Genomic DNA, 13,654 nt, shown 5'->3' on the forward strand with positions numbered 1-13,654 from the left:
CTTTGATGACAGATCTGTAGGAATGGTGTTCTCTTTCATTTTCCATTTACAACCAAGACCTTTAACCTTCACCCTTCACAGATGACCTCCTCTACACATTCTCAATCTGAGGTAGTCTAGTTTCTTCTTTGTCATGTTAGATCTTTTCCAATCATCATCATGATGGCTTTCAAATAACTTTTAGACTTGCATTTTCTGAAACACTCAATCAAATAGAGATTAGAAAAACAAGATGTATTTGAAATAATAGATCTTTTCTTGCCAATGGCAGCCTTGACAACAAAGGTTAATGGATCACACAGCAAAGATTAAAACCTAATCAGAGTATATCTGCTCTAATACCACTTGATAGGCCAAAAATGTATTGACCCCTTGTGATGAATTAACCAATTAATTAGCCAAGTGAATTAATTAGGTTCAATCACATGCAATGAGCGTGGCAGCACAAAAAAATCACCAAATAACTAAATATGCAGCGGAAATTAAATGACACGGTGATTTGTTTACGAATAGGGAAAACCTACACGGCAAAAACCCCACCGGGTGATTTTAAGGTCACCACTCCCGAGAATCCACTATTATCAAAACAAGTGGTTACAAGTAAAGGAATCTCAGTACCTTATACTAACCTATAGTTGAACCCTACACCAATATCCAACTGGACTTGTTCAATAGTGACAATCTTTCCTTGTATTGCACAGCTCCCAGTACGTGACTAACCAAAAGATGTGTGGATCCCAGTACGCAACTTTATCACCAACTTGAGAAGGATGTTGGCTGCAAAGTTCTTCTGTTCATCAACTGATAAAGATCACAAAGTTGCTTGGTCACAAAACCCTACGGTGTACAAACATAGCAGCTTCTTCAAGAATTAGGGCAAACTAGGTTTCCAATCACACTTAAGGAATTATGCTGTTGTGCAATTGTGCTCTTGCTTGTGCAACCTGATATGGCCCTTAAAATAATCCTTATATATTTTTAGAGTTGGGAGAAAAGAAAGCCCAAACACATACTCACGAATTAGATGAAAAACAGCTTTGAAAAACTGAGTTTCATAAACCTCGATAGATAGCCATCTATCGAGCTAGCTATCGAGCCACGGGCTTCAACAGCTTTTAAACCTCGATAGATACTAGCTATCAAGCTAGCTGTCGAGCTTTAAAATCCAGCATTTTCTCACTTGATTCTTGGACAAACTTGCATGGCTTTAACACTTGAACTTGAAACCTTGTTTCTTGAAATATTAAACATATCCTAGATCTACCCAATTACAAGTAAAATGCGTTTTTTAAAAGGATTAGCCAATACATAAAATGTTGAAATATGTTCCTAACATCCAATCACATATGTCCTAACACATCAAAAATAGTCAAGCTTGTCAGAATACAGAACTTGTGCACATATCCTACAAGAATTGAATATGCAAGCATAGATCCCATGTAACATAGAATTCATGCACATATCCTACGAGAATCGAACATGCAGGCACAAAACCCCATACAAGTCAGAAATGAAGAATACAGAATTTGTGCATATATCCTACAAGAATTGAAAATGCAAGCACAAACCCCATATAACACAGAATTTGTGCACATATCCTATAGGAATTGAACATGCGGGCACAAAACCCCATACAAGTCAGAAAGGAAGAACATGGAACTTATGCACATATCCTTTAGGAGTTGAACATGCAGGCACATCATATAGAATTCATGCATATATGCTACGGGAATTGAACATGCAAGCGTAGCAAAAGAGGTAGAGATAGAATTAAAGACCAAGGTCACCTCGAGGAAAAAGCATCACCCGAACAAGTAGAGATAGAGATAAAAGACAAATACCACCCAGAGAAGTTTGTGGCAAGAGCCCTAGATGGACACTACAAATATATATCCTTTTAGGCTCATAAGAGCACCTTTGTTTATTTGTTAGAACCTGTAAGAGAACCTTTTTTTTATTTGTTTGAGCTCGTAAGAGCACCCTTGTTTGTTTTTTTAAGCTCGTAAAAGCACCTTTGTTTTCCTTTTTAGTAACTCTAGGATAGTGAGTCACTCGCCTTCTGCTTGCAATTGGCAAAATAGGTTCTGGGATAGCAAACCTATCGTTACTTGTTTCCCAAGCAACAAAGGTTAGAATTAAAACATACAAATCCCACGCAGCTCTTCGGAGTTGCACCCCACCCCATGTATGTGTGATGTGTGTCGTATGCGTGGGTTGAGCTCGAGTTGTACATCAAAACAAAATGTTTTGTCTCTTATACTTTTGATTCCATTAGCGAAGCTCATGAATCAAAAGAGGGGCATCTATAGACACTGCATTGTACCCCTTATGACTCGGGTCCCCGTTCCCCAATGATGCTGAATTCTAAGACTGAATGTTGGTTTAGGGCTCAATCAGATGTTAAATTGACTTAAGAAATGTTAAAATGAAAAATATAACTTATAATGAGCAAATAAATCTTTTTGAAAAAATAATGCCAAGGAAACCCTCGCTATGCGCACATAAGAATCAGCCTATGCATGCAGCTTTCTGTATGCGTACGTAGGCCTGATCTTGCGCACGCATAGCAAATTCTAGAAACCTAAACAAGGCAAGTTTTTTGCATTAATGTGGAGGTTTGGAACAATCCCACATCGTCTGGGAGTCATTCCAAACCCTTTTTTTTCACACTATAAGTAGCCTTACATAGCATATTTTCAAAACACACAGAAATCTCACGGGAAAACTCTAAGATTCACTAGAAATAGTGAATCAAAGAGGGAGTTTTTCACAAAACATCCTCAAGTCAATTTTCTTTTGATTAGGGCATTTTTTGGCCTTGATCTTTGAGTTTAAGATTACTAATCACTCTTTTATTGAATTGTGAATAGATTTGACTGAGGGAAACAATCAAAAATCAAGCTTGGGGAGCTTTTGTTTAAGGTATTAATTTCAAACTTTTATTTTTATTTTCCTTTCTTTTCTGCTCTTTAATCTTTCTATTTGCCTTAGTTTCTTGTTATAATTTTCTTTAATATGATTATCTAGTTTAGGTTTAGATAGTTGTATGCTTTAAAAGCATGTTAGGATGTTAGATTTCTTGTTTTGAAGTTTTATTGCATCTGTTGTGTTTTTAGGGTTTTTTGGGCAGAAACCCACATGCGCATAATCTTGCCTGCGCACACAGGCTAGATTATGCACACGCAGAGTTGTTCATGCATGCTTATGAACTTGCCTAGAAACCCTAAATTTATTTATCTGTTTTTATTTCTACCTTCACATGTATGTTTCTGTTTAGTTTATCTTTCGGATTTTTATACTTTCAAAGCTTATGTTTCCAATGTTTAATTGTTTCTTTGCTTTCACATGTTAGAATTAGAGTTTTATTGCTTTAATGGTATGAACATGCATTCACATGCTTATGCATAATGCCATAGGTGATGAGTTGCTACAAGGTAAGTGAAGGTGAGTCATGCATTTGTAATGTACATGCATTTGTGATATGATCTTGCTTAGGTTTGAGGTTATGATTGTGATCTTGATGCCTTAGATGATGGCATGTTTTGATTGGCTTTGTTTCTACTTTTGATCTTAAATGCTCATATGTTTCTGCCTTGGATATGATGATGGAGTTTATGATGAAGCATGTTTAAATGTATGATGATTAGGGCTTGTGATGTGATGAAGTATATTAGATGAATGATAGGTTGTTTTATATGCATGATTAGATGCATGGTAGGCTTTGGTTGATAAGCATGATAGATGTATGGTTAGGGATGTTTGATGCCACGTTGATTGTTAGATGTATGCTAGTGTGTGTGTGTGTGTGTGTGTGTGTGTGTGTGTGTGTGTGTGTGTGTGTGTGTGTGAGTTAGATACAAGTATTGAGTGTGCCTTTAATAGGGTTGAGACATAAGACACAATGATGGGAAGCTAACCCTAAGGTTGGGCAATTTTGGCTGCCTAACACCATCTTAAGACTGTACCTTCACTCGAAACCCATATCTCTGGTAGTAAGATCAAAAGGTCCTTCCTTGAAAGGATGCTATATATATGGTTCCTAGACCATTGCAAGCACTAGTTGGCGACTCTCCCTTGCGTCCACAGGTATCTACACCCAACTATTAAATTATTAATAAAAACAAATATCAAATATCAACCCAACCCGCCTAAATGGAATAACAAATTAGAATTAAACACAAAAAGTGATCATACATGTGACAAACAACTAGCTTAACATCGAATAAGATAAAACCTGTACTATTTGGTTGCATCATAACAGGCCAAAATTGTCATATACCACTGTTTGGGAAAATATGTATGGATCTACCACTATTTGCAAAATATTTAACAATCTGCCACTTTTTTTAAACTCGATTTTGTGGAAATCAAGTTTTCCATGAACTTGAGTACCATGGAAAACTCAATTTCCACAAAATCAAGTTTCAAAAAGTGATAGATTGCTATATATTTCACAAACAGTGGTAGATTGTAAAATATTTTCAAAAATAGTGGTATTTGACCATTTTGCCCAATAAAATCCATAAGTTTCTTAAGAGCACTTCCAACTGATCCCGTAGTACTGTAGTTAGTGGGAGAGACATCTGCATCCAAAGTAATTGTCCCATTAGGTTGCTTAATTTTCTGGTTACGCTCTGGGGGAGCCTCAAAATTGATCGTTGACGCTTGGTCAGCTGTTGGGTTATGGCATGGAGCAATGTAGACATCTGGTGAAGCATCAATGCAATCAACCCTTAGCCATGGTCTAGAGGCTTCGAATTGATGTCCATACGAGTTGTGAATAAGCATGACATTTTCAAAACAGCTAGCCTCATCATGACCAGTAAGTTTATAGTTATAGAAAATTTCAACATGCTTCTCATACTTTAGACTAATCCACAAGTCATTTTGATTGGAACGAGGTAGAAAATTTCCTAGAAGCAAAGGCTAGGATAGATCTACTTCAACTTAAATCCAAATGAACTTTTTCCAAACACTTCCACCATCTCCAACGACATCCACCTCTGATGAGAATCAACAAGCATTCAAGGATACACTGCATGTTCTAGCTAGGCCTATTACTAGAGCAAGATCCAAGAAGATCAAAGAATCACTTAATGGGCTGATTCAAGAGATTTGGGTTAATTCTAACGTAGGACATTCCAAGCTTGGCCCAAAGGAATATGAAGGCATAATAAATTTAATTCAAGTTATTGAGGGCTGATCCGGCTTAACTGGGCATGATTTATGGCATGAATTAATGGTTGATTGACTTTCCAGCTCCATATCGGTTAATAGATATTTTTCTTATTCTGGCGGAGTTGCTAATTTCAGACCAAATCTACCTGAATTTTAGGCTTCTATTATTTAGAACGTTTTTTAGCTATTTTCCTATTTTGGATCTGCTAATTTTAGACCAAATCTACCTTAATTTTAGGCTTCTATTATTTAGAACGTTTTTTAGCTATTTTCCTATTTTGGACCTACTAATTTTAGACCAAATCAACTTTTATTTAGGGTTTTATTATTTAGTACATTTTTTTAATTTTCTATTTTCAGTAATGTCTTATAAATAGCATGCACTCATTGTAATAGAGGAATTATTGAATAAAAATCAGAAAAAGGTTAGGCTTTGCTCTTCTCTTGGTTCTTCAAGGACTGAGAACTTATCAAGGGTTCTTCTTTGTGGCGTTCAAACTTTATACCTTTGGTTTGTGATTCAATTATAATCATTGGGTCAAGGTCTATTACTTATACCTTTGGTTCACGTTTCACTTATAAATGTTAGGTCAAGGTTCTATCAAAATCTGAATTTTAGCTTTCTTGGGTAAATATTCCAATATTATTTGTTGGGTCTCAAAGCGTGTCGATTGAGGTTAGCATCATTTGGTATCAGAGCACAGGTTCTAAAATCAGTTGTTCTATCCCTTTATCTTTTGTTTCCTATTATCATCCTATATTGTTCCTTTTGTGTTCTTTATTCCTTGTTCTTATTTTGTAGTGTGCACTAGAGTAAAATCATGCACCAAGCTCCAAAAAAAAAGTGAAAAAAAAAAAAAAAAAAAAAAGAGACTTCAGAAAAGAACTAGAAAACAGGAAAAAAAAAATGTTGTCTGTTGTTTCAGTTCTCTCAGACCAAAATATTGTTTTCTTTTTTCCTATTCCTTTGATTTATAGTTTCTGTAATATTTTCTTGCTGTCAGTATTAGTTTAAATACTACAAGTTGAATTTTTTGATCAAGTTTATTAATTAAATGTAGAACTGAAAAGGGGAAGCTACGAGTGGAAAAAGGCAAAAGAGTGTGAGACTAATATTGAAAAAAAAGCCAAATTAAGAGTGAAACACGAGGGTGAGTGACATAATTTGAGTGCAAACACATGAGGGAGTGTTGTGAGGAATTATTTCTAACATTTCTCTGTAGTTTCAAAAGTATGCCTTCAAGGGCGAAACATCAAATAAAGAAGGAGGGGAGGAGTCATCCTTCATGTTGCAAGCGATGCAACAACAGTTTGAGCGCATAAACGTGGTGTTTAATGAGATTTGGGATTGGATCGATAGGTAAGATACTACTATTGCTATTTTGCGTGAGAAGCATCCCCAAAAAGCCCTTAATGCTAGAAGGCAAGAAAGGCGTGCACAAATGGATGATTCTGATGACAACCACAAGGATGAGTTCAAAGATGAAGAGGATCAAGCTTCATTGAACAATGAGGACAGGTTTGTGCCAAGGGGAGGAAGGCGTGGTAGAGGTTTCCGAAGAGATCCGAGATGGCGAGATGGGACTGACAGAAAACTAGGAAACATCAAAATGAAGATACCATCGTTCTAAGGGAAAAAACGATCTAGAAGCGTACTTGGAGTGGGAGAAGAAGGTGGAGTTAATCTTTGAGTGCCACAACTACTCTGAGGAGAAAAAGGTAAAACTCATTGTTATTGAGTTTACTAACTATGCTATTATATGGTGGGATCAACTTGTGATGAACAGAAGGAGAAACCATGAAAGGCCTATTGAGACTTAGAAGGAAATGAAGGCCAGCATGAGGAGGCGATTTGTCCCTAGTCACTACTATAGGGACTTGTATCAAAAATTACAGAGTCTTACTTAAGGCTGTAGGAGCGTGGACAACTACCACAAGGAGATGGAGATTGCCATGATTCGAGCTAATGTAGAGGAGGATAGATGGCAAGGTTTCTGAATGGGCTGAATCAAGACATTGCCAACATGGAGGAGTTGCAACTCTACGTGGAGTTAGAGGACTTGATGCACATGGTAATAAAGGTGGAATGACGGCTTAAAAGGAAAGGAACTCGGTCATTTCAAAATCCGGGCTCCTCTACTTCATGGAGGTCATATGGGAGGAAAGACGAAGGGCCGATTTTCAAGTCCAAAACCAAAACACCAAAAAGGAGAGATTAAGCTCCCAGTGTCAACAAAGGTAAAAATGAATCCCAAACTCATAATCGTGATATTAAGTGTTTTCGTTGTTTGGGAGTAGGTCATATAGCTTCACAATGCCCAAATAAGAGGACCATGATCACACGTATTAATGGAGAGGTAGAAACTGAAAGCGAGGGAGATGATGACCAAATTCCATCACTTGAGGATGCTTGTGGAGGGTGAGTCACTTATGGCTAGGCATGCTTTAAGTGCCTAAGTCAAAGAAGATGACATGGAACAACAAAGGGAGAACATTTTTCATACTAGATGCCACATTAACAACAAGGTATGTAGTATGATTATTGATGGAGGGAGCTGTACTAATGTGGCTAGCACTACTTTAGTTGAAAATTTGAATTTACCTACCTTGAAACACCCTAGACCATATAAGTTGCAGTGGTTGAATGATTGTGGAGAGGTTAAGGTAAATAAGCAAGTACTAGTTTCTTTTTCAATTGGGAGGTACAAGGATGAAATACTTTGTGATGTTGTTCTAATGCATGCGAGTCACATATTATTGGGTAGGCCATGGCAGTTTGACAAGAAGGTCAATCATGACGGGTTCAAGAATAGGCATTCTTTTGTAAAAGACAATAAAACCATTACTCTTGTACCGTTAACTCAAAGACAAGTGTATGAAGATCAAAAGAAATTAAAAAGAGAGAATGAGTTGGAAAAAAAAATTGTGAGACTAGGAGTTAAAAAAAAGATGATGAAAAAGAGAGTGAAAGGAAGAAAGAGAGAGAACAGAAAAAAAAGAGAAAAGAAAGATTTCAGCCCGTAGACAGTCCAAGCTACATTCTAGAGGGGATGGTCCATTTCAAGTCCTTGAGTGAATCAATGATAATGCATAGTTGGATCTTCCAGGTGAGTATAACATTAGTACTACATTTAATGTTTCTGATCTTTCTCCTTTTGATGTAGGTGACGATTCAAGGACAAATCCTTTTAAAGAGAGGGGGAATGATGAGAATCAACAAGCATTCAAGGATCCATTGCATGTTCTAGTTGGGCCTATTACTAGAGCAAGATCCAAAAAGATCAAAGAAGCACTTAATGGGCTGATTCAAGAGATTTGGGATGATTCTAACGCAAGACATTCCAAGCTTGGCCCAAAGGAAGATGAAGGCGTAATAAATTTAATTCAAGCTATTGAGGGATGATCTAGCTTAATTAGGTGTGATTTATGGCATGGATTGGCTAATTGACTTTCCAGCTCCATATCAGTTAATAGATATTTTTCCTACTCTGGAGCTACTAATTTCAAACCAAATCTACCTGAATTTTAGGCTTCTATTATTTAGAATGTTTTTTAGCTATTTTCCTATTTTGGATCTGCTAATTTCAAACCAAATCTACCTTAATTTTAGGCTTCTATTATTTAGAACTTTTTTTAGCTATTTTCCTATTTTGGATCTACTAATTTCAGACCAAATCAACTTTTATTTAAGGTTTTATTATTTAGTGCATTTTTCATATTTTCTATGTTCAGTCATGTCTTATAAATAGCATTCACTCATTGTAATAGGGGAATTATTGAATAAAAATCAGAAAAATGTGAGGCTTTGCTCTTCTTTTGGTTCTTCAAGAGCTATTAACTATTCAGGGATTCTTCCTTGTGGCATTCAAACTCTTTACCTTTGGTTCATGATTCAATTATAATCATTGGGTAAAGGTCTGTTACTTCTACTTTTGGTTCACGTTTCACTTTTAAACGTTGGGTCAAGGTTCTATCAAAATCTGAATTTTAGTTTTTTTGGGCAAATATTCCAATATTATTTGTTGGGTCTCAAAGCATGTCGATTGAGGTTTGCATCAATCTCTGAAACTATACTAGCGTGGGAGCCAATCTTCCTTAGATTTTCCTCTTATTTTCACGTTGTTGGGAGACCATGAACTTGAACCTAGAACATGGGCGTATAGAAATCCACTTCGCGCGCAGTCTTACTTTGGGTTCCATTGATTATCAAAAAAACTTTGGGTTCCATTGTTTCAAGATAAGATGCCCACCATTGGTGGACCATGCTCGCCTCTAAAAAGCTCTATGGGGGTCTACTTCGTGCTTGAAACTAAACATGAACACATTGCTTTCCAGTCAAATGACCTCAAGAGGGTAAACTGGTATCTAGGGTTTGTGGACCAAATCCTTGACGATACTTAGCCCTATCGAACAAAAGAAGATGAGCTTCCCCAAGAGGTTGAGGCCTAAGCAAGGTTGGACTTGTTTTGGAGGGAGCTTAAGTCATACACATCTTTTAGTCTTAGTGATGAGGTCGTAGACCTCCATAGAGATGTGGGCAGGCAGAACAAACTTTCAAAAGAAAAATGGGTACAGAGAGGACCACGAATTAAAGCATTCTCATTAAAGGTCTCGAATGTTAAATATGCTATTTTTTAACATCTTATTCTAAAAAAGCACACTACATCAAACATGCTATATGCTATTGTTAGGATTTGTGCCCTTAAATCCTATTGTATGATGCTATGTATGATATTATGTATGACGTTATGTATAACATGATGTATGACTTAATATTGTGATTGATAAAGTTATTTTATTATTATCTAAAATAATGGTAACATGAATATGGGACATTATCATATAGTCCATGAGATGCATTGTATGTGATTTATGTGAAAAGTCACAGAAGATGTAAATCACAAGTTCCTTGTAAACTTAGAATTAATAGTTCATAGTCAGTGATGAAATTGGGTATTTCATTTGCGAAGACTATAACGTGTCAACTAAGATGATTTGTCTTGATCATGGAAGTGGAAGCTTCTAGTTGATATGTTGATATGTTTTAAGAGTTAAAACATATTGAACAGGACCGCTGTGAGATTTATTATTCTCCTAACGACTGTCAAATGAATAATAAATCTCACGACTTCTATTTGCATGAACTCTTAATCCTGAGAGAATAATGGACCTGATCATGAAGTGTAGGTTGCTTTGATATATCAGGAGTGAGATCTGAAATGACGGTCAAAACCTCAGTATATTAGGCAGCCACATTTAGTGTTGATGGAACATATATTCTCAAGATGGAATTCATAATCTCTTGATGGAGATATAAAATATTCCCTTGAGATAAATTTAATGGTTTCAATTATTCAGAGAGTTAGGCCTAACCACTTTAGTAAGAAATTACTAAAGTATATATTTATGAAATTGGATTTCATAAATATATAATGAATAACTTTAAAGAATTAAACCGGGTACTCAAGGATAAGATGTAGTAATTTACAAAGTGGCAGTCTACGTTTATGACTTTGTGTTACTACGAATATTTTATGAAGGGGTTACGTGTATAATAAAGTCTTTGGATATAATTTATTAATAAGGCCTAGAGTGCAATTATATTTATATAGTGGTATTAAATATAATTAATTGTAACTTTGGACTTGTCAAGAGTTGACGGAAAAGCCCAAGGCCCATTGAAGCTAGTGTCTTATTGGTCCCTTTTGGTCCCACTCCAAGCCACACACTAAAGCCCAATTGGAAAGGCCCAATAGGCCAGCCCAATTAGATAATCAGTTAGTTATAAAGGGAGAAACATACAGAATTTTATATTAGAAGAGATTAGAAAAGAAAAAGACACGGTGTGTGAGGGAGTGTGAGACACACTTTCATTCTCCCTTTGAAAAAATGATTGAGAGACCACACATCTTGGGCGTAAAGTGGAATTGGAGTGAAGATTAAAAGTGTTCCCAAGTGCTTCTAATCTTTGTTTTGAATTTTTCCACACCAAGGTACGCTATCTTGTTCTTAAATTCTGAAATTTACATAATACACGTTATCAACCATGAATGAAATAGATCCTAGTTCGTCGCTTCCGCTGTGGGTTTTGCATGAGATGAAAAACCAGAATTTTTCCTTCAGCTATAACTTTTGACACCTTGCTACAGTGAGCTGCCATCTCTAACAGCTCATTATAGCAAGGTGTTAAAAAAATCTAATATTATATTTATTCTCTTTCCTGCTTTCCTTAAAAAATCAATTTTCTTTCTCTCTTTCTTCTCTATTCCAATACCGTTTCTTTTCTTCTTCTTTTTTTTCTTTTTTTTCCTCTCTTCTCACCGATTCTCTCTCCTTCTTCTCACCGATGGATCGTGGTGGTGGTGGATCATGGATCGTGGTGGTGGTGGATCATGGATCATGGCTAAGATTTGCTCCAATTTGATGGATGTTATTGGTCTGATTTGGTGGATTGTGACTGAGATTCGGTTTGATTTCTTCTCTAGAATCTCCGGTGGTGGCTAAGATCATGGATGAAGTTTGGTCTGATTTTGGTTTTGTGGTGTTGTCTTTAGATGCTGTTGTTTTTCCAGGTTTTGTGGTGAATCTCTGTGGGTCTCCGTCAGTCACTGATTTGAATTTCTGTAGGTCTTCGTGGGTCACTGATTTTGGGTTTTTGTGGATGCTATTGTTTTCTGGGTTTTGTGGTGAATCTCTGTGGATCTCCATGGGTTTTTCTAAGTTTTTTGCATCTGCTAGTTTTTTTTTTTTTTTTTTAGTGGTGGTGGCTAGGATGGATATGGGTTTGCTGGGTTGAGATGAAAGAGTGTAAGTTTGTTGGTTAGACAGGTGGATATGGGTTTGCTGCATTGAGAAGGTCAATGTAAGTTTGCTGGATTGAGAGAGACAAAGAGGAAGAGAGAGAAAGAAATATTTATTGAAGAATAAAGAAATAATAAAAAAAAAAAGGATATTTAAATGAAGTAGTAAAAAATATAGAACATTTGATGTTGGGTGTATTATAAAATCAGTTGTTAAAATAAATAAAGTGACTTCTTGAGATGTTAAATATTAAATCTTTTTTAGGGTTTTGATGAGAACGCCCGGAAAGGAAAGTAGGAAAAAAAAATTGGAAAAATGGTTATTAGGGAAGGTGGGCAGAAGAAGACAAAGACGAAATGAGGTATGTAGGGAGACTAGCTCAGGGGAATAAGGTCAGAGAAAAGGTGCTACAGAAAGCAGAGGGTAAAAAATAGGCCTGTTTTATTTTCCTTGGCCTATATTAGTATCTGTATCTTCTCCATTGTGTTGGGTATATTTTCAAGGTTCGAGGCATCTTTATTTGCTCTTAGAGGGAAAAAAAAAAAGTTATAAGTTACAATCTCCAACTTCTAATTTTAATATCAACATAAGAGCATCCACAGCAGTGGAGCTAAAAATTTAGCTTTTTAGCTCCACAAAAAGTTACTTTATCTATTTTACCTATTCACTTTACAAAACATGCTGCAGCAGTGGATCTATTTTAGCTTTCAACACAATAAAATAATATAAACATCACAATAAAATAATATATCTACTACAATAAAATAATATATCCAATACAATAAAATAATATATCTACTACAATAAACAACAATCACAACTACCCGCAACCGCAACTGCAACCGCTGCCACTACTGCCGCCGCCACCGCAATTGCTACCACCGCCACTACCACTGCCGCCGCCGCCGCCGCCGCCGCAACAATCTTTATTTTTTCTTCTTCTTCTATTTATTCTCAAGAATTATATTTTTCAAAAAAAAAATGTTACATCCACAATATTTTTTACAATACTTTCACGAGAATCATAACAAAATCTTATATGAAAAATTGTTACTAATTCTAATTTGATCCCGCCACTAAAATTATATTTTTACTCACCAATATTAGCTAATTACTTAAAAATTTATTGTAAAAATATTTTTAAATTGACATGTCTTATTCTTTGCTTTTCTTTCATCCGTTTCTTTTCTTTCTTTTTTTTTTTTTTTTTTTTTTCTCTTGCATTTTGTCCACCACACACTATCTTCCATTCCATCCACTCCTTTTTTTTTTTTTCTTTACTTTCCCCTTTCTCCAAACCCACCCTCACTCTTTCTTTCTGCCTCCAGCCCTCTCGTTTTCTCCTCTCTTCTTCTTTTTTTTTTTTTTTTTCATCTTCTACTTGATTACTGTACAACCACAACCCACCGTGCCATCAAATCCCATCAAAACCAGTGAAGAAGAACAAAACAAAAACTTAGAAAAATCAACACAGCACCGAGGGGCACGATTTTAGTATCGGTGGACGAGACCCATGCCCGATACTCTGTCCGATTCAGTATCGGTGGACGATACCTGCACCGAGGGGCACGGTTTCATGGTCTTCACTGACGAATCGAGCCTTAACTGATACGGACCGCCCGATTTTGCTGCCAACGGCGTGGCTCGGTCCTTCACGATCGAAATCGGAGCAAGG

At 36.3% G+C, this 13,654-nt stretch overlaps 1 pseudogene; it reads left to right on the forward strand.

The window, feature by feature from the left end:
* The window catches only part of LOC142625157 (uncharacterized), a 38,650-nt pseudogene extending 30,069 nt beyond the window's left edge, over nt 1-8,581 (forward strand).
* Nucleotides 8,582-13,654: the final 5,073 nt, after the last annotated feature.

This window comes from Castanea sativa, chromosome 2, assembly GCF_040712315.1.
Source record: "Castanea sativa cultivar Marrone di Chiusa Pesio chromosome 2, ASM4071231v1".
Classification (NCBI taxonomy): Eukaryota; Viridiplantae; Streptophyta; class Magnoliopsida; order Fagales; family Fagaceae; genus Castanea; species Castanea sativa.